Consider the following 27,107-nt stretch of genomic DNA (forward strand, 5'->3'; position numbering starts at 1 on the left):
TCAGCCATGAATGGCTCCACACAGTCCCAAAGACAGACTTGCAATACTGACTCAACCAAGGACTGCACAAGAACCACTCTGTGAAGGTGCCCTGTGGACAGTCGCTCCTCCTGCCTGGTGCAGAAAGCACAGGAAACCTGGACATTTTAGCTTCTTCAGTAGACTTATACTAGCCATCCTGTTCCTAGAGATCCACAGCTCAGAACACTCTCCAGCCCTAGAAGGGTCTTCTCTATGACGGGAATGCAGAAACCTGGGGCTGCAAGAGACAAGACCACAGGAGCTACGGGCAAGGGAACTCCACCATGAAACAGGCCCAGAGACAGCAACGGCAGCCTAATGCTACCCAGCCCAGAGAGCAGTCCGACCCCATCAGGAGAGGTTCAGAAGACCTCAGGACTGGGGCTCTCTGAGGACGATGCCGAGAGCCGGAGGATCTGAGGAATCCTGAACAGACTGACAAGGACTCGGGCATCCGCCAGAGCTTTGCGGTGAAGTTAGCCAAGGGCTCCCAATGTGAGGAAGAGAAAAGCAAGACAGCTATGGACTCTGGGGAAAACCAAATCGGGCAACAAGGAAAATTAGTCACAGTGCATTCATGAGCCACATGGCTCCTGATACAGCCCAGTGGTCAGCAGGCACAGCAGAGTCACAGTGGCAGCGCGGCCATCGATTGGCAGCCTTTGCTGGGGAGCGGCAGACATCATAGCCGTCATTATTAAAAGGAAAGCCGGGTCTAAGGCCACTCTTTAAACCGACATATACTTTAAATAAGAAGCCATAAAGTTCTGGCAGGACATACGGCTTCCTTTTACAGCACTCTCGCCCTGCGGATGGTCTCTCCAACCCTCCAAACCTGGCTTTAATCCCAAACTCCCTAAAGAAAAGGCTGGTGAGCACAAAGCCAAATGACACCCCACAACAGCAAACCTGGGGTGCTCAGTGCCAACGGCAGACTCTCTTCATATGCAAAGGAACCCCTAAAATTGATTAATATAGAATCTAGTAGAAAATGGGCAAAGCACAGATAAAAAAAAATCTCAACAGATGGAAATGGTTGACTATGTGTTCAATTCCAACTCGGAAGGAGTAGAAGCAGGAAGGTGAGGAGTTCATGGTCGCCCTCAGCTACTGAGGCTAACCTGGGACGTACAAGAGCTAGTCTCAAAAAAAAAAAAAAAAAGAAAAGAAAAGAAAAGGGTATGGGTTAGAAAAGGAAAACTATGCCAGGAACGCTTAAAGGCACATGCCTTTAATCCCAGCACTCTGGAGGCAGGAAGATCTCTGAGTTTGAGGCTAGCCTGGTCTACAGGGTGAGTTCTAGGACAGTTGCACAGAAACCCTGTCTCAAAAAAGACAAAACAAAACAGCATCTTCCAGGTGTGGCAGCTCATACCCATTATCTCAGCACTGGGGAGATGCAGATGGGAGACCTGAGTTCAAGGCCAGCCCGGACCTGAGGTGAGTTTCAGGACCTTCGGAGATTCACTGTGAAACTTTCCTCAAAGGAAAAGATAGGGGAAGGGGAGAGGAGGAGACTGGTTTCTGACTGTCCGGATCGGGAAAGGTGAAGCCACCTCACAATGTTGTGGGGCCCTGAGGTGTGAGAGGCAGCCCCGGTTAGCAATACAACTGCTTGAAGCTCACAGTGGAGCCGGCTAAAATCTGAGCTCATCCCTCTTTGCAGAGGTGGAGTGTGGGTAAGTTACTTCCTCTTACGCTCTGCGGTGCCAGCTGCGGAGCTTGTGGTGACCCCTGAGAAATGCTAAAGAACAAATTCTTTGTCAAGTCTTACGAAACCTACAGCAGTCCGTAACACACACACAGATACACAGACACACAGACACACACAGACACACACAGAGACACACAGACACACAGATACACACAGACACACACACACAGATACACACAGACACACAGACACACACACACACACACACACACATCATCATCATCCTCAGAGAGAAAGGATCAAAGAACTCTGAAGGCAGAGGGGGGTGGATCTCTGGGAGTTCAAGGCCAGCCTGGTCTACACAGAGAGACCTTGCTGTAGCTCTGTTATACGAACTGGCCTAGCATGGCTAAGGCCACAGGTTCAATGCCCAGCTTAGAAAAAGGGGTGGGGGAATAAACGGGTGTCATTAGCAAAATGTCTCAAGCTGTATTTCCTCTTGGCTCCCAGTCTGAGGGATTCTCTGACGCTTGAAGAACGTTTGTAGTCTTCCTCTCCATCTCCAGCATCCACAAAGACTTAATTAACTCCACTCCAACCAGAGACTCGGGCTGGAGAGAGTACTCACCAAGAATGGAGGTCCTGAGTTCAGGTCCACAGCACTTACATAAAAGGCCAATGGTGCACACTAATAACCCTAGTGCTGGGGAAGTGGGGACCAGAGGACCCCTGGGGCTCACTGGCCAGTCAGGCTGGATTGCTGAGCTCCAGTTCCAGTGAGAAACAGTGTCTAAAAAAAAAAAAAAATTGGAGCATAGTAGAAGATACCCAATGTTGACTTTGACCTCTACACTCATGAGCACATGCATGTATGTACACAGACACACATGGACAAACACGCACACCACAGAGCCCTGCAGGGACCTGACCTCCTAGCACGGCCTTGCTAGTCTCGCATCTGGGCTCTGCAGTGGTATCCCTGGGACACAGTTCTTAGAAAGAACAGTGGTCCCCTCCTCCACTCTGCATCTTCAGACTGAGAATTCTGCCGCTTTCATTTTGCTCCCTCAAAGTCAGGGTTGGCTCGTGAGACGCTGCTTACAGGACCCGGAAGGTAAAGTGCCAGCCCCTGCCTGCCCTCGTGCAAACTATATGGTGCCTTTCTGATCATGCGGCCTGTACAAGACAGGCATCTGAAAGCGCCTGTCTTCTGGGGATGGTTGTCTGCCATGTCCTGCCTGAAACCTGAGTGTCTATGAAAAAAAAATACAGTTTGGCTTAGGGAGAAAAGAAAAGGACCTGCAACAGAGCCTTTGGCCACTGACATCGCCGGACTTGTTCTTACCAGCTGACTGTTCCAAACACCACAGACACCTGTCAGTAGGACTTACGGATCATCTGTTGGTACCCACACAAACAATGAGAAAGGGGGTTCAGAATGTGGTTCTGTGGTAGAGAGCCCTTGCCTAGCATCAGACAGGTCCTAACTGTCCATGCCTAGCACATAAAAAAAAAAAACTAAAGAGATCTGAAAACTGTTTGCTCTGCAAGCATGAAGACTTGAACTTCGACCCCAGAATCCTGCAACTGTAACCCCGGCACCGGGGAGGGGAACACCAGCACCCATGGGCATGCAACTGTAACCCCAGCATTAAGGAGGGGGAACCATAGGATCGCTGGGGCTTTCTGAACAGCCAGTCTAGCCAAACCATGATCTCCATGGTCAGTGAGAGACCAGCTCAGCAGAAATGACAGAAAGTGACCGAGGAAGACATAATTACTGTGTGTGTGTGTGTATGTGTTGTGTGTGGTGTGTATGTGTGGTATGTGTGTGTTGTGTGGTATTGTGTGGTATTGTGTGTTGTGTGTGCATGCTATGTGTGCTGTGTGTATGCTGTGTGTGTTGTGTATGTGTTGTGTGCAGCGTGTGTGTTGTGTGTAGCATGTGTGTTGTGTGTAGCATGTGTGTTGTATGTAACGTGTGTATATGGTGTGTGTGGTGTGTGTGGTATGTGTGTGTTGTGTAGTATATGTGTGTGTTGTATGTTGTGTGTGTGGTTTGTACCCAGGCCATCGGGCTTGACCACAAATATCTTCACCCTCTGAGCTACACAGCCAGTCCTAGAAGGATAATTTTAATGATGGGGAAATACCACATTAAAGTGCCACTGGGCTTCTCTTAATGGATAAGACCGGCAAAGCTGCAAGGGTGGGAAACCAGTCCTGCCTCCCGTCAGCTTCCCAGGGGTAACTTTATTTCCAACGAGTCTTTTCTCCACAGCATTATGAACAGCATTTTTTCTCAGAACTGTTTTATTTCCTGTGGCTGGGGTGATAAGACCATGTTACCCGAGTGTGGAGACCAGAGCTCAGAGCCCCAGATCCCTCACAAAAGCATCCATGATCCCTGAGCTCCTGCAGGAGATAGGAGGTGGGGACAAGAGGACTTGTGGGCTAGCCTGAGACACACAGTAGAGAACAATAAAGACCCTGTCCCAAACACGTAGAGGATGAGGATCAACACTCATCTGACCTGCCACACTCAGCAATTACACACACACTGTATGTGAAATTATACAGCAAAAGCAAACTTCTAAAGACAAACTCAAAAGCAAGCCCAACTCTGTCAAGTACACCGACTTTCTAGGATTTTCGAGACCCAGGACAGCACAGAGCAATAGCTACATCTGCACGAGGAACAATTCTGACAAGCCCGTGGCCCAGACGCTAGCTCTGCAGCTGTCCCCTCAAATGGTAAGATCACAGACAGGACACAAAGCTGGTAGCTCTCCCCTCAAATGGTAAGATCACAGACAGGACACAAAGCTGGTAGCTCTCCCCTCAAATGGTAAGATCACAGACAGGACACAGAGCTGGTAGGGGAACTTGTTTCCTATTAAGCAAAAATCTGAGTTCTCTAAAAGACCAATAAATCTTCCCCCTCCTCCCAGAGGTCACAGCAGGAGGTAGAGACGCAGGGAGAAGGCCAGATGTGTTACTTTGTTGTTTAATCAAATACAAACTGCAAGCTTTAAACCTCCAGATTTATTCAAGCTGACCCCCACCGTTTGCTTGTGCACATCTGCAGAAGGCACCCAGACTCCCCAATCTTCCCATCTAGAACAAAAATGCCCTTAATTCCTCTCCCCCAAGTGAGTCCCAGAAACACTGCCCAACACCTGTCAGAACACACACACACATGCACGCACACGCGTGCACATACATATACACACACACGCACACACACACCAGTTCCCTGTGTTCTGGGGGTGCCATTCCCTTCCTGGGTACACACAGGGGCTCTGGCCAGCAGAATGACTCATAAAGGTAGCCTACAGTCGGTAGTTTTCTTGGAATTAAGCTGAAGGTCGTAATCATGGTGTTTATAGAGAGGTCATGCTAAGTTTAATTTCTAAGTCACTAACGCATGACATCATAGGACCAAAGAAGCATTTTCTTTTTCTCTGTCTAAAAAGGGCATTGTTTTTAAGCGCTCAAAGCTCCCAACTTGAAGATCATAGCTAAAGCCCTCCTGACTTTGCCAGAGACCAACCTGGCCTCTGCCGTTGAGAGAAACACTTCAAAAGCTAAAGGAGTTCACACACACACACACACACACACACACACACACACACACACACACCCTGGAAGGGTTAAGAACTGCCACCAGTGTGTGTCTCCACATCCCTGGATTTCATAGGCTGAGGTCAAACAGCTGCTGAGGTCAGCTCCCTTCTGAGAGGTTTGGGGTCCTTTTTCCAGAAATTCCGAAAGGGAGCCTCCCTTTTGCTCATTCAGCAGAGATTTATGAATGCGTGGCCTTAGCTAGGCAGAAGTTTCTCTCTAATGCACCAAAGAGGGAAAACACTTGCTGTCGCCCCTGAGAAAGCAGTCCCCAGGCCAAACGCTGCCCAGCTATGGTCCTGCCCGCAGCGCCCATAGAAATGCAGTCCCCAGGCCCAACGCTGCCCAGCTACCGTCCAGTCTGCAGGGTGCAGGGGAGTTAACTGCAGCCCATGCCCGGCTCTGACTTAGGCAAGCATTCACATTTAAGACTGTGCTGGAAAAAGATTCCTGCTCTGGCTCTAACTCCAGAGGAGACCAAATGCTTTGACCCCAAGTGAATCCCAACCCCCACCCCACTACCAAAAGCGGGGAGGGGGGGCTTCAGTGATAAAAGAGATGGGAGGGGCCGAGCCCTCCAGGGCTTTAAGTGCTTCTAAACTTACCCTGGGAATCTCCATGTGATAAATATCACAAACCAAGTCACCCCTCCCCATCATGTGAACAGAAGGCAAATTCTTCTGAGCAAAGGTCAACAGGAAATGACCTGAATAGACCTTTGACCTTAATCGTGTTGATTTAAGGATTACTGAGGCAAGATTATTGGGGGGGGGTGAAATTCACAAAACATATGTAGACTAGATTATAATTGAAAAAAGGAAACGTTGTTAAAAAATTTAATTAAGGAAAGAAAGTACAGGATGTTTATAATAAAAGGGTGGAGGGCAGATATGGGAACTAACTTCTTTCTGCTCCACGTTGCTGTGAACCTAAAGCTACCCCAAAAGACTGGAAAAAGAAAGGGGTCTGGGTGAGGGGCCAGGCAAGTCAGCATATGCTATGTATACATCTTGCCTGATTACTTGTCTCCATCTTTTTAGACATGTTCACAGTGGCTTTATTATTTTTGCATTTAAAAATAATGGAATCTGGTGTGGTAACCAGACCTATGATCCCAGCACTCTGGCACCTGAGACAGGAGGATCGCCATGGTTGAGGCCAGCCAGGGCTGTATAGGAAGACCCTATCTCAAAACAACAGACCCAGGTGTAGCCACAAGGACTCTTAGCACATGGGACCTGGAGGCAGGAGGATCAGGAGTGGGAGATCAGCCTGAGTACCCACTCAGGTTTAGGAATTCCTTCCACCTCAGAAGCCATCGCATCCCACTCTTTGAAGGAAAGATCTTTACCCTTCAACTTCCAAGCCACAAAGAGAACGCCTTGGCCTAACCACTAGATGAAGAAACCGGGCCCTCCCCAAGCATGCTTGGACAAGCAAAGGGGCATTGGTTCCCATGACGGCAGCAATAAATGTGTAATGCTGTGTGTCCTGTAAGCACACAGTGTTGCATTAGATTTGTTCTCACGTGTGCAAACTCAGCCCAGCCCCCTAAGAGTGGAGGAGGAACTCTACTATAGTCCCAAGTCTCCGGAAAACGTTCAGTCCAAAAGTAGAAACCACAGTGAAATGTGGGCGCATGCACCTTTAATCACACACTCAGAAGGCAGAGGCCGGGGAGCTGTTTGAGTGTGAGGTCAACCTGCTCTAAACAGGGAGTTCCAGGCAGTCAAGGCCACACTGCCTTGTCTCAAAAACATAAAACAAATATTTCATCAAAATACTGATCAAAAAGACGTCACAAGTAATTTATGCACAACACGAGTCACACTTCAGTGTGCAGTGCACCTCAGTGTGCAGTGCACCTCAGTGTGCAGTGTACCTCAGTGTGCAGCGTACCTCAGTGTACAGCGTACCTCAGTGTACAGTGCATCTCAGTGTGCAGTGTGCCTCAGTGTACAGTGTTCTCAGTGTACAGTGCATCTCAGTGTACAGTGCATCTCAGTTTACACTGTATCTCAATGCATCTCTGTGTGCAGTGCATCTCAGTGTACAGTATGCACCTCTGTACAGTACATCTCAGTGTGCAGTCTACCTCAGTGTACAGTCCACCTCAGTGTGCAGCGCACCTCAGTGTGCAGCGCATCTCAGTGTGCAGTGCACCTCAGTGTACAGCGCATCTCAGTGTACAGCGAACCTCAGTGTACAGCACACCTCAGTGTACAGTGAATCTCAGTGTACAGCGCACCTCAGTGTGCAGCACACCTCAGTGTGCAGTGTATCTATCTCAGTGTGCAGTGCATCTCAGTGTGCAGTGCACCTCAGTGTACAGTGCACCTCAGTATACAGCGTGCCTCAGTGTACAGCACTCCTCAGTGTACAGCGCACCTCAGTGTACAGTGCACCTCTGTGTACAGTGTACCTCAGTGTGCAGTGCACTCAGTGTACAGTGTTCTCAGTGTACAGCGCACCTCAGTGTGCAGCGCACCTCAGTGTGCAGCGCATCTCAGTGTGCAGCGCACCTCAGTGTACAGTATAATCAGTGTACAGTGTACCTCAGTGTGCAGTGTTCTCAGTGTGCAGCGCACCTCAGTGTACAGTGCACCTCAGTGTGCAGCGCACACCTCAGTGTACAATGTACAGTGCATCTCAGTATACAGCGCATCTTAGTGTGCAGCGCACCCCAGTGTGCAGCGCACCTCAGTGTACAGTATAATCAGTGTATAGTACAGTTACTGGCTCTGTTTTAAAATATGAGTAAAAGTTGCCACTCCAAAATGAAAATTTTATTTCCACTGGACTACAGGAACATGGCTGAGCTAGCCGTTACATCTGCGATTTCTCAGGTGGCTGGAAGCCAGTTTCCATGGTCACACCCATCGGGTCCTGCCTACTGGCGCCCACACTCTGTGAGATCACCTCCCGCAGCATCATGGCTGGCCCGGTGACCAAGCACACTGTGAAAATGGCAGCTTGGGACTTCCCCGACTAGCTCATAAATGTCACAACAGCCTATCAGGGCTTTTTGGAGGACTCTCATTTCACCACAATCTGCGACCCATGTTGTGGGGAGCACCACCCTGCCCATGGAGCCCTTTGAAGTTCCTTAGGAAAATATCTTACAGCCCTAGCTGACATCTTCATTGCGAACGTCTGAGCCAGAACTGATGTCTAAAATCCACTCCCAAGCCCTAAGCACAAAAGCTACGAAAGGTCACTTGCTGCTTCTCAGCCACTAAGCTGTTGGAGGCCATAAACAGCAATGGCCCCCGGCCTGTGTGCTTTCCCCAGGACACCCATCTTACAGCTGCTCTGTAATTTCATTAGCACTGAAAACTCATGTCAGTTGATAAAATTAACCTGTATCCCTAAGTACCCTCAGGAGTGAGTTGTTCCTGATTCCTTCCTGCTGACAGGGATGTGGAGGACGGGACTATTTCTGCATTCCACCGCCCTTCGTGATGTGCCCTGCAACCAACAAGCAGCCATTCTGAGAGGTTCTCTGCTACACAGACCATAAGTCAGCTCCTAGAGTAAGCCCCTCTAAAACTTTCCTCTGTATTTTTAGTTTTAAAAATAACCAGTGTAAGATATTACTACATGCCATTTAAAAAGGCTAAAAAATAGGGCTGACTCTGGAGACAGAACTCTTGCTGTGTCCCCCAAGAACATTCTCCTAAAGTTCAAAGGTGATTAAAGACCCGAGATGTGGGAGAGTGCACCCCTGGCATGCATGAGACTCAGGGTTCAATCTTGCACGGGTGCTCAATAAAAATCAGAGAAAATGGATTCACTCCTGAGGTCACAGCGGTTTTCTTTACCTGTTCCTGAAGCACCTAAGAGCACCTGTCTGAGGGACTCTGGAAGAAAGAAAACAGCCAACACATTTAGCATGGCCTTTCAACATCAGAAAGTTTCGACCCATTTCTACAAGGACTTTGTTTTATTCACTGAGACAAATAAAAATCACTTCCTGCCAAGTGCCCCCATCTTTAAAATAGCATCCCTTCCATTGCTTGCAAATCTGTGCAGAGTCCTGGAATCTAAGGGGTTCAGACTGCCAGGTTACTCGTGGACACACCTTAAGACTTGCACTAACCAACCAAAGCACAGAAAAACTATGGCTGCAGTTGGAGACATCACAGTTTTCGATATGCAGGGACTAACTGGCAGGAAAAGCAAAGTTAGATGGAAGGGAATAACTGTGCATGATGGCAGTGGTGGCCCTGAACCCTGAACTCTGCACAGGGCTCTCCAAATGAACGGCATCCCTAGCTGTGTGTCTGTACTCTTGAACGGTGTCCTTCCAAGGTGTGCCAAAGGGAGAAACAGACATCACCTCAGCCAGGACTTTGATGGATGGCCAAGGCTTGGGTGTGCCAAACTGAGTATCTTTCTGTCAACAGACTAGAATTATCACTCAAGGGCCCCTGCTCACTGGAGATGGATTAGGGCTGAGAGCAATAACAACTTTGGTCGCTGGCACCTGTGACAAATGAGGACAGCAGGGCAGGGGATGGGCCTCACCATGTGGTGCTACACACTGCGCCCCTTCCCAAGATCCCCTGGGGCTACAGGCAGTTACACTGACCGCACTCCGCCTTCTCCTAGATGCATGGGGATGCTCTGCCGTGACCCTGAGCAAGCAACCACTCTTCCCTTGTCCTCGACAGGTGTGTCTGGACATGGACAGGAAGAATACGGCTATGGCAACAATAGATCAGAAGGGCAGCAGGCAGGTATGATGACACAGACCTGTGATCCCAGCACATAGCGGGCAGAGACGAGAGGCTTGGGATTTAATAAGGGTACGCTGCTGATTTACTCAGCTACACAGCAAGTTCAAGGCCAGAAATGGCTACATGAGATCAATTAATTAATTATTAATCATTCAAAAATAAAAAAGCAAGTATTGATGTGTCATAAACTTCCCCAGCTTCAGCAAACCCTTGCCGCTGGGGAGAGACTCCTGCTGAGCTGTTTTCTGCTGTCTGCTTTGTTTTCCCTTATTTGTGAGTAGGTATTCTGTCCATCTTGTTAAGCAACTGAGGTCAGGGCAGGCCTGTGATCTGGCTCTTCTCACACCAAGAAGGCCCATGCATGGATAACCCTGGAGGGGACAGGGAAGAGTGGCGGTTCAGATGCATTATGGAATCTCATCCCAGCAGGACTAGAGTTTTCTTCCCAGGGCACTGAAAACACAGGAAGTGAGCTGGACGAGGGCTCAGTAGCCAAGGGCTGCCCCTGCAGAGGACCTAAACACAGTTCCCACGACCCCCATCAGATGGCTCACGGCAGCCTGAAACTCCACCCAGCTTCAGGGAGATGCTCAGTTTTGTCATCTGTGAGCAACTGCAAGTATGGACACAGAGAGAGAGAGAGAGAGAGAGAGAGAGAGAGAGAGAGAGAGAGAGAGAGAGAGAGAGAGAGAAATAAAAAAATAAACCTTAAACAAAAGAAGCTGATGTCCAGGAGAAAGCAGGGACCAGATGCAAGGTCCCATGCCACAGGGCTGGAGGTGTGCAGCAGCTCTCAGGCCCCAGGATGCCTCTGCTCCTTCTCTGTTTGGTCCCACGAGCTAAGAAGAACAAAACACTCTCGTACCCTGCTGCACAGGGCTCAAGCTAGGCTTTTGTTCTTTGGGGTGAAAATAAAAGACAGAGGGAGATGGTCACCCCATGGTTATGCACAACATTGCAAAGGCAAGAAAACCAACAGTGATAAAGGAAGGGGGCTGAACGGCTCGCAAGCTGGCCAAGAAGCCCCAGGGCCCCGCTAGCCTCCACCTCCCCATTGGCAAGCTCTTCACCAAACAAGCCACCACCCAGATCCTTAGGAGGTTTTTTTTGGGGGGGAGGGGGGGTTGGTGATGCGAAGGCTCTAACATAGGGCTTCACACAGGCTAGGCAAGCGCCTCCTTGACTGCTTTTGAAAGATTGTATCTATTAAATGAAAAGATAAGAACATTGTTGATCTACATTCCACAACTGTCTGGACACATGGTTTTTATCTGCAGCTGCTGCTAAAATTCCTTCTCAGGAGAGGACATAAACAATATCTACCCCTCCTCCTAAGGTCACAAGGACAGGCCAAGGCACAATTCCACCAAAGTTCACTATGAGGGAGCCAATGAGTTTATTGGGCTTACTTAAGGAGCAAGGGTAAGGGGTTACCTACAGGGGTGTGGATACTCCTCCCCCAAAAGGTCACACCAGAGCTTTTACCCCACAGGAATAAGGGATTCTCCATAACCATGTAGATGGAGCCCCTCTCTCCCAATCTTTCTTGGCCCCATACTTAGCCCCTCCCCCAAATCCCTAGCAAGCAGGGCTGTGTGGCGTACCAGGTGCTATGAACACTGGCTGTACACTCAAGTGAGGGTCCCACCTTCTCTGAGTAGGGGCGAACCATCAACAGCCCAACCAGGATGAATTTTTACAAGTGAGCATACCCTCCAAGACGGAGAGGTGGTTGGCTTAGAGAAGCAGTTCTCAACCTGTGGGTCTCGACCCTTTTGGGGATCAAACGACACTTTCACAGGGATCACCTAAGACCATCAGAAAACACAGACATTTACATTATGATTCATAACCATAGCTACAGCCATGAAGCCCCACTGAAATAACGCTGTGGTTCACCACAGCATGAGGGACTGTACTGAAGGTCACAGAGCTGGGAAGGTCGAGAGCCGCGGATCCAGTCTCCGCCAAGCCTTGGAGGGTGGTTTTGTACAGCAGCAACTCCCGGGGTAAATACTAGGGCTCTTACTAAGTCAGTTTTCCTTCAGAAATTCAACAAGGTCACCGGCTCTTGGAGTAACCTCTTCTGCAAGATCCTTTCCTTGTTGTGGGATCAAATGCCCAACAGGAAATAACTTCAAGGAGGAGGGGCTTATTTTAACAGGAAGCAACTTCAAGGAGGAGGGGCTTATTTTAACAGGAAGTAACTTCAAGGAGGAGGGCTTATTTTAACAGGAAGCAACTTCAAGGAGGAGGGGCTTATTTTAACAGGAAGTAACTTCAAGGAGGAGGGCTTATTTTAGCCCACAGTTTGAGGGGACAGAGTCTGTCCTGGGAGGAGGTAGCTCCATGGTGGCAGGGGTATATGGGTAGGCCCTTACATCTTGACAGAAACAGAAATTGGACATCATGCAGGAAATACAGCCCCCTTAACAATCTCAAGGGCCAATCACAAGTCTACTTCCTCCAACAAGTCTCACCTTCCAAACACGGCCACCAGCTGCAGACCAGGAGAGTTCTGACACAAGAGCATTCAAACCACACCAGCTCTGGTTTTCCCTGAATGGCCTTTCTCCTTCCCAGAGTCCTCGCTGTCCCTAGAAGTCCCGCCTAACCTCTTCCTGCCTAGCTATTAGACATTCAGCTCTTTATTAAACCAATCAGAAGGCACCTGGGCAAAGACACATCTTCACAGTGTGAGCAAATATTCCCGACTCCTCTTATAGTCAAGAGTTCCTTCTACTTGGCCCCCTCTAGAATCTGATGCTAGACATTTGAGGCTCTGACTAAAAGAAAATATATCAGCCCCCAGATGAGTGTCCTCACCAACTCCCTCAACAATATAAACGTTCATGCCAAAGCCGTGCCGGGTGGAAGAAATGGCAGGCACCACCTCTTTCCCTTAAAGGACTCCGGGGATGGTCCAAATGTGATCTAAACTGCCAAAGGTCACTTCCAAGATGATGAGCAGTGATGTCACCTCCGAAAGAGACAAATTCAAGGAGAGCTAGCCGATGGTTCGCATACTTGGTCAAACAGTCCTTGAACAGTTTGCTTCTCAGACAACTTGACCTGCCCAATGTCTTAAGTTCTTTTTCCTGTTGCCATGATAAAATATCCCGACCAAAACTTAACAAGGGGGGGGGCTTATTTCAGCTCACAGTTCATTATAGCATCCACACCAGGGTAGCCAAAACAGCAGCTTAGAATGGCTGGTTATGTCACATCCACAGTGAGGAAGCAGAGAGAAAGGGACGCCAGCTGCTGAGGGGCTCCTCTCTCCAGTCATCCCAAGGGCTGTAGCAAAGGGAATGGCACCGCCCACAGTGGGTAGGTATTCTCACCTCAATTCACATAATAAACATAATCCCCCAGAGGCTATCTCTCTCCCAGGGGGTTGGGGATCTACCATCACATTCACAAAAGTCACTTTCCACAGGAAAAGAAATTAGAACACATTTTCCCCAAAGATTGTGCTATATGGCAGATGAAAGATAAACTCAGTGATGTTTTGAATGGGAATCCTCTTTAGAAAGGACAATTCCAGGAGGAACAGAAAATACATAAATGCATTATTTAGGGCAGGTTAATGCTATTTAACCAACTAGGCACGGATGCGTGGAGCCTGTCAGGCCTCTGCAGTGCACTTACAGGCTCTGGCTGCATCTTTGTTCTTTTTCTGCCCAAACCACAATACAGCTGCTGTGGCCACAGGCATCCAATCTGGTCTTGGAGGCTCTTTTTGAACATTTCCAAGAACCCACATCAGCAACCTTCCCAGATGCTGGGGGCTTCTGGGAAGGACTTGGAGCTTCGAGGAGCCTGAGCCACGGTGGCTTTAACAACCCCGAAGGGACAGCGTGCAGTAAGGAGTTGCAGGAGCCATCGGCTACAAGGGCTGATTAGGCTGCAGCATCTAATCAACCAGAGGTAACAAGCCCCAGGGCAGAAAGCCACAGGCCAGGAATGACAGGGTAGGACGGAAAGCACCTCCTTCTCAGCAGCATGGACAGGGTGGGAGCCCGCCTACTGCCTACCATTCCTGGAGGCCTCTATTTGGTAGGTTAAAGATCTCATCAGCCAGACGTTCTGCCCCGGGCATCCAGGGAGTCTTAGTTCCCATGAAGTTTGTGAAGTTTGACCTGCCCGACAGGACAAAGAAGGAAGCCAGCTACAAGCGGGTCCTGCTAAGGGCAAGTCCTGCTACTTTGGCACCTCTACCCCAGCTTCAATTACCTTGGAAGGTACCTGCTTGTTTAATAAGTTCTCAGTCCAGTTAGTCAATGTCTATCATTTATATTAAATGGACAGGACAATCAAGAATTAGGAGGACGTTCGTCCTGGTCTCATGTTACTCTCCTGATCTAGGCTTTGTGCTCCAAAGATGGCTGTGAAAATGGAAGCCGGGGAGCACCTGCAGGCGCCCGATGCATCTGGCTGCTGTAGTTAAGGAGCTGGAGGGATGTTCAGTGGTTAAGGGCGTGCATTGCTGTTGCAGAGAACCCATATTCAGTTCCCAGCACCCAAACTGGGATGTTCACAGCTGTCTATACCTCCAGTTCTGGAAATACCGACCACCTCTGACCTCTGTGGGCGCCTGCACTCATACACACATACACAGACACAAATAATTTTTTCTTGTTGTTGTTGCTTTGTTTTGTTTTGTTTTTTTAATTAAAGTTTTTTTAGATTTATTTATTTATTTATTTATTTATTTATTTATTATGTATACAACATGCCAGAAGAGGGCACCAGATTTCATTCTAGATGGCTGTGAGTCACCATGTGGTTGCTGGGAATTGAACTCAGGACCTCTGGAAGAGCCGTCAGTGCTCTTAACCTCTGAGCCATCTCTCCAGCCCTGCTTTGTTTGTTTTATTATGAGACAGGGTCTCTATACAGCCCTGGCTGTCCTGAACTCACCACTATGCAGACCAGGCTAGCCTGAAATTACAGAGATTCACCTGCCTCTGCCTCTAGGGTGTTGGGATTAAAGGCATGCACGCCATCAAGCCCTGCTACGAATTTTAAAAACAGAATGTTAAATCTTGCTTTTGCCCAGAGTCCCACCAGTTTGTTGTTCTTAACTGATTACAAAACCATTTTTTCCTCATAATCCTTCCATCTATGAAATGACACAATCTAATTTGAATTTTATTTTAAAAATCTATTTACTTGCTTGTAATATTAACCACCCATTTGTCTCTATTTTCAAAATAACCAGGATTTTTTTTTTGTCTCTAATCTTCCACGTGAGTTGACTTGGGGAAGAACAAAGCTGCCCCCAGAAACGCAACGACCGGAGGAGCACAGCCACGGCAGCTTCTCCCTTCCTTGCACACCAAAATACATGTCCTGACCATTCGTACATTCAATAATCAGACTGTGTAAAATTTTGCTAAGAATGTCTGCTCTTCAAAAGATAACAAAAAATGAAGAGGGGTTAGCAAGGTTAGCAAGATGGCCCAGCAGGAGAAGGTTCTTGCTGCCAAGCTTGCCAGCTCACGGGGACAGGGAGAACCAGCTCCAGCAAGTTGTCCTCAGACTGCTATATCACACTGAACCAGTGCACGCACACACACACTAGTACAAAAGACACACAAGGAATTAAAGAGTAATGAGAATAAACACGTGAACAGATGAAAATATTAACAAGACACAGGTGGAACAAAGGATGTGTATCTAGAGACAGAAAGGATCACAGCTATAGGCAGGGTGGGATTGGGCACGAGCTGTTTACTCGTGACAATTGTACTCAGCACAGCTACAGAACACACACACACACACACTGTGTGTGTGCATTTACAAAAAGCAGACAGACAACTGAGAAACACACGGGATGATTCCAAGAGTCATCAGGAAAACACAAACTAGAACCACCTCACACAGTTACTACACGCTCCCCTAAAGGGCTAAAATGAAAAAGATGAACCATTTCAAATGCAGGCAAAGAACAGTTACAAAAGTTTCTGGAGCCTGGCAGGTGGGAACATAAAACAGGAGAAGCCCCTCAGAACACAGCGGCAGTTAAGAGCCCAGCACAAATGATGAGAACATACTTCCACACAAAGACCTGTCTACAGGTGTTCTTAAGACCTTGGGTCGTGAGCACCAAACTCAAAATCGACCTAGTGGTCACATCTTGGGATCACAACCCCAGTGCTGTTAAGAATCACTGAGAGAAAAAAGGAACTGCTTTGCTTGGAAGTAGAGGAGGGGAAAAAAGACAGAAATGACACCTGTATCCATTATAGTGAAAGTGCAGAACTCCAGAAAGAAGAGACAGGCCATTCACAAACAACAAGTCACTGGCTGAGTAACAGGAGAACCGCCACGAGAATTCCAAATCCTGACAATTCATCCTTCTGAAACAAAGATATCTAAGGAGCTCAGAAAGGGAGGTTACCATGGACAGGTGTGTGAATGGAACTCTAAGAGGCGATGCTCCCAGGAAGGAAAGCATCCAGAAACCTCTGTGCTCAAGGAGGTCCTATCCAGGAAGAAACTGCAGAAATCCACTCAAGTTGGGGGAAACGACCAAATGAAAAGATGAATCAGGCAACACCAAAACATTAGCGGAAGCATCTGGTAGGAGGCGGTGGGTTACAGTCAAGTCTGATTTCCTCCGTGTTTCATCGCATCATCTTTATGTCCGTGTAAAACATGACTGTCTTTTTCACATCAGCCAGCTTTAAGGACCAAATTGCTCAGTTACAAAGAAATGATATATAAACTCAAATATCAAATTTTCACATCCCCAGAACTGCGACCTAGTGCTGCTAAGGTCAAGTCTCCCATATTAAAAAACAAAACAAAACAAACAACAACAACCCAGGAACTAACTTAAAAGAGCCTTAAAAGCTAGGCATGCTAATTCACTCAGCAAACATTCATCAAGGGTTTGCTATGTTCAGGGCACTATCCTAGACCCAGAAATAACAGGGTGAGAAGGAAAAACTGAAAGTTTCATACTCCTGACTTCTATGTCTTCCTTTGAAGTTGATAATAAATCACCATTATGAAAAGCATTTCTCCTAAAGTCTTCAAGCAAAACCAAGTGACCAAGGCCATACTGGGTGTATTGGCACTCCACAGCGTGCATTAAAGACAGCCTAGTTGTGTTTTAATGTATGCACAAGTGACAGTTTAACACACGAAATTAATTCTGTGCAAGTGAAGAATCCCACACTAACTCCAAACCCTGCAGTCTATAATTTCCATACCACAGCAAAACTGCAACACCACTGTAAGCTCCTGAGCCTGCGCCCAAAGTGAGTCAAATGGATGGTCGGTCCTTGTTTTTATTCCACAAGCGGCATGCTCAGAGTACCATGTTTAAACAATGTATCAATCATCCATCCACTTCTTGAAAAGTATCCCCTCCAAAACATTTCTACTGACTCAAACAGAAAAAGGATATTCCCCTAGTAAAAACTAATCTCTCTCCATTGAAATGAGCGTTTTGCTGGGGGCTTTTTGATTTAAAAACGAAAGCGACAATTGGTGTAAGTGGATGGAGACATTGGCATTTTCGTTTCTTAATGGAAACCATTTGGTTTACCTTGGCCACATGGAAGTGGTTAACGAGGGTTAACAACCAAATCTGCGTCACAGAGGGCCAGAGGACTATGATGGAGTAATGCCTCAGCACAAATGTTAGCCATTAAAGGCAGAAAACTGCAACCACATACGTTCAAGAGTCCACTGGGAGAGCTCTCCTTTCTGTGTGTGTCTGTCTGTGTGTGTGTGTGTGTGTGCGCGCGCGCGCGCGCGCGCGTGTGCGCAAATCTAATCCAGGCTGGCCTCGAACTCCTTGTGCAAGCAGAACCAAGGACGACCTTGAACACCTGATCCCCGCCCCCCCCCCCCCCCCCCCCCGCCTCCGGAATGCCAGTATTGTAGGCACGTGCTGGCACAACCGGTTTATTGGCAGCTAGAAACAGAACCCAGGTTGAACACTCCAAGTTTACACCTCCTGGCCATCAAATGCACCAAAACACAGGAGAAAGGCAGCCAGGAAGACTCCAGCCTCCTGAGGCCCTCCTCCTCACCCAGGCAAGAGGCCACCAACACTGGGAATACTTGCCAGCCCTTGGAAGAAAGGACTCCAAAGGACTATGTCACAGGGCTGTGGGGGCCTCTTTGTTTACTGTTAGCATCTTCTTTTAGAGAGGAAAGTGCAGTTCTCAAAAATACTCATTTATTCTCTGCAGCAAGCAAGGCAATCACAAAAGATTGGTAAATGAGGCCGGGTGCATCATGCCAGCGAAACACAAGGTCCCTATAAAGTCAGTTTCCATGGTCCTCGGACATATCCCCAGGCTGGTTTTACAAAATAAAGCCAACATGCAAAAATTAGGTTTTGTCTTTCCTATCTAGAGTTCATCTACTCATTTTTCCAAATGAAATAAACTATTACACATTCCTTTTCCCTTTTCTTATCCATTCTGTTACCGAGATTATGGAGTTAAGGCTGACCTTGAGTTAACTACACAGCCAAGGCTGGCCTGTAACCTATGAGCCTCCTGCATCTGCCTCCAGAATGCTGGGGTTACATATGTGGCCCCCACACCTTAACCTTTTCAATATTACTTTTAATCTTATCTTCATCTTTAAATATTTTTCCCTTGGATAATTCCTTTAATGAAAAACAAAACCAAATATAATCCAAAACAATGATCCCACTATCAATGCCCAGAAAGAGAATATCGATACAGAAAAGTATATTATAAACAGGTGTCAATACACGCACACCTATCTATTATCCTGGCACTTGGGGAGGCTGAACCAGGAGGATCTCCAGTTGGACCAGCCAGGGATACACTGCCGTATCCTATCTCAAAAGGAAGTGGAGGTACCTAACTTCAGAAGGATCCCCAATATACAGAACTCCTACATCTAACAGCGAACCCCGAATCAGAGGAGCACACCAGACTTCTGCATTCACCCAGAGGAGGTGGTTACCTCATTGATGACCAAGTATTTCTAGCTTCCTGTGGGCTTGGCAGACATCTGCTCGCTATCTGCACTACCAACTCCCCCAGTAGGCCAGTCACTGCCCAATAATGCTTCTATTTATTTTACCCAGAAGCAGAGCTATTAGCCAGACATACTAAAACACAAACGTTTCGTTGTGCTTGGAGTAGGTCCAATATTAGTGTCTTGCTGCAGACCGATGCAGCAGGAATATAAAGTGAGCCGTGTGGATACCATATCCACAGAAGACACGCATTGGCAGTGACCCACCCACCTGAAAAGCTGAGGATAAGGCCCCAGCGAGAACAGTGGGGCTGAGCAAAGACGGCTGGGATCTGAGAAGAGCCCCACCTCATCCTTAAAAAAACCAAACCAATTTTTAAGGCGACTCCCCACTAGAGCTTCCAGAACCCAAAAGGCCTTTTCTTTCTTTCTTTCTTTCTTTCTTTCTTTCTTTCTCCATTCCTTGTTCAGATAGAAAAAGAAAAGCAAGAAGACAACGCTGGGGTAATATTCTGAAGTGGGCTTGGCAAGTCCCCACGTGCGAAGCACATTAACATGACATGGGTCGAGGTTAGACTGAGAAATCGCTGCCCGCTGGAAGGAGGGGACGGAGGTCTCGGGGGGGGGGGTATCCAAGGTCAGGGGCCAGAGCTAAGGGAGTCTAATGCGGGAAACTAGCAAAGAGGAACGCAGGAACAAAAATAAATGAAACAGCCCGAGGCCACCGAACTCCAGAGAGGGGGAGGGGTACGAGAGGCTGAGCACTGTAAACTGTTCCAGATGAGAGGCAGTCACTCGCTCTCCCACAGCTCCACCAGCAAGCAAGTCTCAAAACCTCGTTTCTTTGTGAACCCTACCTCCCTTTTTTTAGGAGACTACGAAATCCCCACGAGCAGCTGGTCTCCAGGTCCCATCAATGAAACGCGTATCCCCCCACGACTCGGAAGTATAAAACACTCACTCAGAGGGGTCCGGATGGATCACACGGCTAAAGTTTCCCGAACTTAAAATAGTAAAAATCACAACCAGAAGTTCTGAAATGCCTCACGCACAAAAAAAATAAGAAAAAATATACATATCCTCTGCTTTCAAAAAAAAAAAAAAGAAAAAAAAACTTTCCCCCCCGATAAGGCATGCAGCAAAGAGAAACAAGATCTAACTTAAGAGGGTGTGTTCCTCTTTGTCACCCACCGGGAAGGTCTCGCCGCGCGTGGGCGAGCTGCGGGGACCCGGCGGTACGGCGGCACCCACGCCTCGGCGGCCGGGGAACCGACCTCCAGGGCCGAGATTGCAGCCCGAAGTCCGGAAGAGGCGCCGGGGTCGCTGTCACCCGGCAGGGTGGGAAGGGAGGAAGCGGGGGAAGGGCGCCCGCGGAGTGGAGGCCGGGGAGGTTGGGGGGGTCCACAAGCTCAGAGCCCAGCAGCCCAGGTCCGCAGAGGTGAGCGCCTCGGGTGCCCAGGGAGCTCCGGCTCCCGCTATTGTTGCGGGGCCCTGCGGCCGCCGGCTACGGGCGGGACCGTCCCCGCGGACCCCGCGGCCAGCTCGGCCCGCACCCGGGGCCGCGGCCGCAGGGACTCGCACAAGTTGCCGCCGCGGCCGGGTCCACCCCGGCGGCCGCCCTCCAGCCGCGGTCATTGTTCGCCGCGCGCCTCCTACCTCGGCGGTTCCGGAGGCTCCGGGTCCGGGCTGCGTGCTGCGGGCTGCGGGCTGCAGGGCTGGTGAGGGCGCGGCGGCGGCGGCGAGCGAGGGGTCCCCGCGGGCGGAGGGCGCGCGAACTAGGCAGGCGGCGGCCGGCTGAGGTCCGAGCCATCAAAGGTGGCGCGGGGCGGAGGGGAGGGCGGAGCAGGCGGGGTGGGTGGGGAGCGCGCTCCGGGTCGCCGTGGCCGCCTCGACGCCGGGCCGGAGCGCCACTCGCACGGAGAGGAGCGGCGCAGAGCGGGCGGTGGCCGCGTCCCCGCCCCGCTCCTTCTTCGCCCCTCTTCCCGCTCTCCGCAGCTGCTGCGCCCGCGCCGGGACTAGCCGCCTCCGAGGCTGGCGAGCGGGAAGTGCGGGACACCACCGCCCCTCCCTGGGCCTGGGCCGGGCCCTCGGCAGGGGGAGCCTAGGCACAGCCTGGGGACAGCAGAGAACCACAGCCCCCTCCAGCGTCCGAGCCGCGACCTGCGCCGGCGCGCCCGGCCCCGCCCCGCCCCGCTCGCTCCGCCCGGGCGGCAGGTGCGCAGAGAGGTGGCCCGCAGGCAGGGCCGCGTCGCCCTGCCCAGAAACCGTGCCTTACTTGGGCACGCGGCCCGAGCCGCTCTCCACCAAGCCGAGCGCGGGAAGAAGAGCCACCGCCAAGAGGCGAGTGCTGGTCCCTAGTGAGTGGAATGCCGAGGGCCGGAGACAGGCGCACCCAAGAAGCCAGCAGCAGATGGCGGGAGATCCGTGGCACCGATTCCTCAGGTCGCTTTGGCAAGCCCGGCTAGGGCTGCGACATCGCGTGGAAAACGTTTTGCAAAGACACCTTCCCCGCACCCCCCGCACTCACCCTCCGCCTTCGGGCTACTCGCGCAGGCTTCCGGCACCACCCCAAGCTGCGCGGGAGTCAAGCCAGAGGCGCAGGTGCCACCTCTGATGCTGCCTAGGCCCAGAGTCCGCCAGAGCGAATCCCACGATAGTGACCACCCCCATCACCCTTCGGCCAGGGGACAGCAGAGCGCCCCGCGAGGGTGGCCTGCTATAGGCGTTCAGTCCTCTTGTTTCCCAGAACTCGGTGATAAAGGGGGAAAATCTGGACAGAGAAGGCCCAGGACCCTAGGTGACTTTCGGTCCCTGCCCCCACCCACTAGGTGCCTTTTAAATTTGTTTTTGTTTTTCCTTTTATCCCCCTTCCCAGCTTCTGCTCTCTGCCCACCACTGGGAGAGGTCTTGGGTCATTGAACATATGAAACAGGAAAACCCCGTTCTGCTAGATCCAGAAGCTGGTGTGTTCCCACCTCTAGCGTCAGTGTGGCTCAGAATCTGGTCACTTTGCGCCCTGGAGCAATTCACTGACTTAAGGCCCAAGGGGCACACTGTAAAGGAGAAGCTTGGCGAATGGGAGCTGCCCCTGTGGGAAGGGAGGCTTGAAATGAGAAAGCTCGGTTACCCAGAGAGGGGCACATCATGGGGCTAGAAAGCCGCCTACTGAGGATCGGGGCTCCTTCTTTCATGCTGCACACTCGAAGTTAAGTTCCCCTGGCTCGGGAAAACCAGGAAGGTCCTGGGCAGTTTGCTGGAAAGAAAATGGGTGGGGCAGAAGCCGGCTCCGTGGCCAAACTGTGTGGCTTTCCAAGTAGGACGAGTTATTTTCATCCAGCCATTTTCTTAAGGGTGGTGGTTGGACCACCAAGAGCAGCAGCAGCCGCACTCAGTTTTAAGGAATGGAAATTACTCTCCATCCCTCCCCAGAAAGAGGCTCTTTATGCAGTCCAGGCTGGTCCGCATGCCTCTGCCCCTCAGGCATTACAGTCTGAACCACTAGGCCCAGTGAAAGCATGAAATTAACTTCTTGGTAATCGGCCAGGGGCCTACCAAGCCCTCACATCTAGTTACCATACCTGGAGAGCCACTGTGTTAGGGTCGACCTCAGATTCACGGGGTCTCCTCACAGAAACAAGGTAGCAAGGCCCAGACTGATTGCTGAGCCTGTGACATGCGCCTAGTTTTAAAGTTACTGCAGGTGATTCCCAGCGTGGGCCCCAGTTAGCTAAGAACCCCTATAGCTGAGATGGAAATCACCTGGGAGTCTTGTTCCGGTGCAGATTCTGGATCTGCCTGGTTCTAACACATTCCAGGTGGCATGCTTTGGTTGATCCAGGGATTGTGTTGGCTGTAATGTGCTGTGTCTCATGAATTAAAGCAAAATGGTAGGTGTTACAAAAAGACAAACAATAACATCTTCCCAGTCGTCCTCATTGAAGATCAACATTTCCTTCCTTCCTTCCTTCCTTCCTTCCTTCCTTCCTTCCTTCCTTCCTTCCTTCCTTCCTTCCTTCCTTCCTTCCAATTTGGGTTTTCAAGACAGGATTTCTCTTTGTAGCCCTGGCTCTCCTGGAACTTGCTCCATAGACCACACTGGTCTCAAACCTGGAGATCCGCCTGCCTCTGCCTCCTGAGTGCTGGGATTAAAGGCCTGTGTCACCACAGCCCAGCAAAGATCAACATTTTCTACATGCAGTTTTTGGCTCAGCTGTTTTGTATTTCTGGGATAAGAATGGTTTGGTTTTGCTTTTAGAGCTATTTGTTGGGTATGTGAATATTGGGTGTGTGCATGCTGGGTGGTGTGTGCATGTGGGGTGTGTGCATGCTGGGTGGTGTGTGCATGTGGGGTGTGTGCATGCTGGGTGGTGTGTGCATGTGGGGTGTATGCATGCTGGGTGGTGTGTGCATGTGGGGTGTGTGCATGCTGGGTGGTGTGTGCATGTGGGGTGTTACATGCTGGGTGATGTGTGCACGTGGGGTGTGTGCATGCTGGGTGGTGTGTGCATGTGTACACTATGCATCTATATGGAGGTCAGAGGGCAACTTCTGGGCATTGTTTCTCCTTCCATGAAGTGGGTTCCAGGGATGGAGCTCCAGTTGTCAGGATTGGTAACAAGCACCCTGACCCGGCTGAGCCATCTCATGAACTCCTGTCATGCTGTTTTGTTATCTCAAAATTAATAACTAAGAAAGTAACTTTTACTGGAGGCAGGGGGAGAGAGCCAGAAGACTGAGTAGGAGTTGATGTGAAGAGTGAGTGCGGGAAAGAAGAGCAAGGGAATTAGGAAGGGATGAATGAGGTGGCCCAGAGGACCTGCATGGTGTAGAATGCACGTTTTAGGTTGTCTCCATTACTTTAGCCACCGGAAACCAAGCTGTCCCTTGTTACGGTGACCAGCTGCTGCCTCATCTTCAGAATATAAATATTTACGATGCCCCAAACTGTAGGTAGAGCTATTTAGTCACCTATTACAGACCCTTTTATTAAATTTATTTTTTTAATTTTTAATTATTTACTGTGTATACAGTGTTCTGCCTGAAGAGGGCACCAGATCTTATTACAGATGGTTGTGAGCCACCATGTGGTTCCTGGGAACTGAACTCGGGACCTCTGGAAGAGCAGCCAGTGCTCTTAACCTCTGAGCCATCTCTCCAGCCCCTAATTTTACCTTTTAAAAAGTGGTTCATACCTATAGTTCTGTGACAGACTTTTCTGGGGACACAAATCACAGGTCCCCCCTTCCCGGAAAGGGAGCAGACCAAAGTGACAACCGCACCCAGGCACAGCTTGGCGAACGGGTGAGATTTTCCTACTGACCAGAGTGTGGGTGAGGAGTGGGGTGGCATAAAGCAGCTATGTGATCAAGAGCGCACCCAGCACAGAAGACAGCTGGAGAAAGCTGCCATCCGGAGCTTTCTGCAGGACTGGCAGGACTGATGGGAGAAGCAAGGAGCCCGTATTCCCCTCTCGGCTTCGCAGACCTTAGTTAGTTTACTTCCTGAGTCTCAAGTGCCTCCCCCTCTCCCCGCTGGAGGGAATGTTTCAACTCAGGGGAAACTGCTGACCAACGGATGGCAAGTTCAAGACTAGCCTGAATTTCATAGTGACACCATGTCTCAAACAAACAAAACTCCACATGAACAGGATGTTTTGTTTGTGAAAAGCACATAACTGTTCTTGCAGATGACCTGAGGTTGGTAACCAGCACCCAAGTGATGGCTCACAGTCGCCTGTAACTACAGCTCTTCCACACATACACATACATATATCTTTAAAAAACAAAAACAGGTGCCGGGCGGTGGTGGCGCACGCCTTTAATCCCAGCACTCGGGAGGCAGAGGCAGGCGGATCTCTGTGAGTTCGAGACCAGCCTGGTCTACAAGAGCTAGTTCCAGGACAGGCTCCAAAACCACAGAGAAACCCTGTCTCGAAAAACCAAAAAAATAATAATAATAATAAATAAATAAATAAAAAATAAATAAAAACAGGTGGGTATGTGTTGACCGAGGTTTTCTATCCCGCCCGGTCCTGCAGCTGTTAAGTCCTAAAGAATCACACAGAGGTCTACATTGTTATAAACTGATTGGCCCATTGGCTCAGGCTTCATATTAACTAAATCTTATATCTTACACTAGCCCATAATTCTTGTCTGAGTTAGCCATGTGACTTGGTACCTTTTTTGGTGAGGCTGTCACATCTTCCTTCCTCTGAGACTGGGTCACGACTGCCGACTGAAACTTCCTCTTCCCAGAATTCTTGTTGTCCCGCCTCCACTTCCTGCCTGGCTACTGTAAAAATAATGCAAGTGACAGGATAAAAGACCATTGTCCCACAGCAGGTATAGTGGTGTGTACCTTTAATCTAGCACTAGCCAGGTAGAAGCAAGCGGATATCTGTATGTTTGAGGGTAGCCTGGTCACTATAGTGAATTTCAAACCAGTCAGGCCTACATACTGAGACCCTGTCTCTCTCTTTCACACACACACACACACACACACACACACACACGCACACAATTATGGAACAATCCCGTGTTCACATGGTAAAATGCAGTGCAGAATAGTGCCAAGCTACCACTCCCTATCTGTACCCGGTATCATTTCTCAGAGGTAGTTTTCCCGTCCGTTTTTAGACATCTGAAATGTTCTGGCCTTATACAAAGGAGAGGGGCACTGAACAGTTGGCTCAGCAGTTAAGAACACTTGCTGCTCTTGTAGAAGACCAAGGTTCAGTTCCCAGCATGCATGTTGGCTCACGACTACCCATAACTCGAGTTCCAGAGTACCCAACACCTTCTGGCCTCTGCAAGCAACAGGCATGCATGATATACACATACAAGCAAAACAATCAGAGCCCGATATTTTTAAAAATGCTTGTGCACAAATCTTTACTGTGAAGAGCTCGTGTGTTACTTTGAAGACAAACTTCTCCCACAGTTAGCACCCACTCCCCGGCAAACATCACTGTTCTTTAGTCAGGGGAATCTCTGGGTTTGGGACTATGCTGCTTCCTGGACCTGCAGTTTTGCAAGGTCAGTACCTGAGGAGCCTGCAGCCAGGCCCTCGGCAAGAAAGAAGCTCTGCCTAAAGCCCCTGTGGTTGAGAGTTCTGGTTAACTCATGGTCTATACATCCTACAGATGCTCTGGCCTTCAGGTCACGGTGACTCAGTGCCGTGGCAAAATGAAAATTGAAGAGGTCACGTGTGTGTTAGGTTACAGCATATGTGACGTTACTGTGATGAAACACCACGACCAAGAGCAATGTGGGGAGGAAAGGGTTTATTCGGCTTACACTTCTACATCACAGTTCATCACTGAAGGAAGTCAGGACAGGAACTCAAACACGGCAGGAACCTGGAGGCAGGAACTGATGCAGAGGCCACAGAGGAATGCTGCTTACTGACTTGCTCCTCATGGCTTGTCCAGCCTGCTTTCTTATAGACCCAGCACCAACAGCCCAGGGATGGTACTACCTGCAATGGGCTGGGCCCTCCCACATCAGTCACTAATTAAGAAGATGCCCTACAGGTTTGCCTACAGCCCAATCTCATGAAGAGTCTTCTCCGTCGAGGCTCTTTCAGAAGACTCTGGCTTGTGTCAAGATGACAGAAACAGCCAGTTTAGTGACTTCTATTGCATCTGTTTCCTTTTGCAGTGATGTATACATGAAGCAACTTCAGAGAGAAAGGCGTTGGCTCAAGGTCCATTACAGGGTGGCTGGTGACTCCATGGTGGCAGGAAGGGAGAGCTGAGACTTGACTTTACCTCTTGACAGAAGAAGAAGCAGATAGCTGATTGGAAGTTGAACCTACCTGTCTAAACTCAGGGTCCACCCACATGACCAATCCCTTCAGCAAAGCTTCGCCTCCTAAAGGCTCCAAACCCTAAAGGCTCCAAACCTTCCCCAAACAGCTCACCATCTGGGAGCCAAGCATTCAAACATGTGACTCTATCAGGAACACTTGACACCCAAACTAGAACCACCGTCTTGTTTGCATTCTTTTTCTAGTGACTTGCCCTTACCCGCTCTCTGGCTTCCCATTTAGCATGATGCCAAGGTGGGAGCTGCTTATCCAGAGTCATAGAC

At 49.5% G+C, this 27,107-nt stretch overlaps 1 protein-coding gene across 1 annotated transcript in view; it reads right to left on the reverse strand.

Annotated features, from left to right (window-relative positions):
- The window catches only part of Farp1 (FERM, ARH/RhoGEF and pleckstrin domain protein 1), a 216,773-nt gene extending 195,663 nt beyond the window's left edge, over window positions 1–21,110 (reverse strand). The window contains exon 1 of the mRNA XM_057785936.1: window positions 20,674–21,110. The gene's annotated coding sequence lies outside the window, so the exon portion shown is untranslated. The remainder of the gene's footprint in view (window positions 1–20,673) is intronic.
- Window positions 21,111–27,107: the final 5,997 nt, after the last annotated feature.

Source organism: Chionomys nivalis, chromosome 12 (assembly GCF_950005125.1).
Source record: "Chionomys nivalis chromosome 12, mChiNiv1.1, whole genome shotgun sequence".
Classification (NCBI taxonomy): domain Eukaryota; kingdom Metazoa; phylum Chordata; class Mammalia; order Rodentia; family Cricetidae; genus Chionomys; species Chionomys nivalis.